Genomic DNA, 2,141 nt, shown 5'->3' on the forward strand with positions numbered 1-2,141 from the left:
AAGGAAGGAAGGAAGGAAGGAAGGAAGGAAGGAAGGAAAAGAAAAGAGAAAAGAAAAGAAGGAAGGTAAGGTAAAGTATCAGTATTTCCAACTTGACTGTGAAGACATGAAACCTGAGAACACGGGGAATAGACACAGACTCCCCCTGAGGTGGAGGTAAATACAGGCTGACCTTGAAATAAAGCCTGAGTCTTAGAATGTGTCCACCTGGATGGTTCTGTGTGGAGTTTCTAAAAGAAAATACAACCTGTTTTCTACAACTGAGAGCAATACTTTGTGTTTATCTTTTAAATCCATTTCCTTTCTTATAACAATATTGTTAATATTTCTTATTGTTCTTTACTTCCTTTTATTTTTTTTTCTTTTAGTGACAGTTCTGGAGCTTGAACTCAGGGCCTGGGTACTATCTCTGAGCTTTTGTGCTCTAGGCTTTCCCACTTGGGCCATAGCTCCACGTTCAGATTTGGGGTGGTTAACTAGAGATAAGAGTTTCACATACTTCCTTGCTGGAGCTGGTATTAAACTGTGATCCTCGGATCTCTGACTCCTGGGTAACTAGTGTTACTGGTGTAAGCCACCACACCCAACTTACAATATTTCTTCGCTGCCCAAAATCTACAGATGAAATATAGTAAGTTTTCACTCCAATTTGTATTTTTTTTTATATTTGCCAGTCCTAAGGCTTGAACTCAGGGCCTGAACATTGTCCCTGAGCCCTTTTGTGCTCAAGACTAGCATTCTACTGCTTGAGCGTCAGTGCCACTTGCAGATTTTTTCAGAGTAGTTTATTGGAGATAATCTCTCAGACTTTTTGCCTGGGCTGGCTTGGAACCAGGATCCTCATATCTCAGCCTCCTAAGTAGGATTACCTGTGTGAGCCACCAGTGGCTGGCCAGTTTGTATTTTCTTGATTTGATATTCTTAGCTTCCTATATTCAATGTTCTTTACATTCAGCTCCAGAGTATGTTTTCCTTGGTACCTTGAGAACAGAATCCTTCTTTCTTCTGAGCTGGTCATCAAGTGTTCCAAAATGATTCTAGAAGTTACTACTTTCATGCCAAGCAGAACTTCCTTCTTAGCATTTGCAAATTTAATTATCTCCTAAGAAGATAGTGAATATGCATAGAATTGTCACCTAGCATACAAACTTTAGTTTAAATGACACATTCCTGCCACAAGATGGCACTAAAAGTTCAGAAGCAGGAAAAGAAAGATTTTTCACAAATCAATTTTAAAGTTAAAATATAAAATACAAGTTATACTATACTGTATATACTGTATATACTATACTATACTGTAGTTACTTAATTTAGTCTTTTTCCACTAAGTGTTTTGAAGATTCTTTTCAAACCACTGCCACTAAATGATTTTTTATTTTTATTTGTCAGTGGTGGGGCTTGAACTCTGGGCCTGGCACTGTCCTCAGCTCTTTAGCACAAGGCAAACACTCTACCACTTGAGCCACAGTGCCACTTTCTTTTTACTGAGTGGTTTATTGGAGAGAAGACTCATGGACTTTCCTGCCCAGGCTGGCTTTGAACCATGATCCTCAGATCTCAGCTTCCTTAGTAACTAGGATTATTGGCATGAGCTACTAGCACCCTGCGCATTAAATTTGTAAACACTAAAAAAAGTATATAACATGTTTCTTTGCCTGTATTTTATTTCATTGATTTACTTAATCATATGTTAATAAAACAACTTTTGCTTGCTTTCGGGTACGGCTCAATGGTAGAGTGCATGCTTCATATGCATGAGGTCCTGTGTTGCATTCAAAGAAGGAAGGAAGGAAGGAAGGAAGGGAGGGAGGGAGGGAGGGAGGGAGGGAGGGAGGGAGGGAATCAGACCTACAGAGGGATGAGAAACTGAAACTTTCTATAGAACAATTAATCCAGTTCTCTCCTGCACTTTTTGTGTCTCTGTGTGTCTCTTTCTGTGCCTGTCTCTATGTATTTCTGTCTGTCTGTCTGTCTCTCTGTCTGTCTCTCTGTCTCTGTCTCTCTCTCTCTTTGTCTCTCTCTCTGTGCACTTGAACTCAAGACCTAGGAACTCTCGCTTAGTTTTTTGTCTTTTTCACTCTACCACTTGAGCGATAGCCCTTCTAGCTTATTGCTGGTTAACTGGAGCTAAGAATGTCATG

Source organism: Dipodomys ordii, unplaced genomic scaffold, assembly GCF_000151885.1.
Source record: "Dipodomys ordii isolate 6190 unplaced genomic scaffold, Dord_2.0 Scaffold70, whole genome shotgun sequence".
Taxonomy (NCBI): Eukaryota; Metazoa; Chordata; class Mammalia; order Rodentia; family Heteromyidae; genus Dipodomys; species Dipodomys ordii.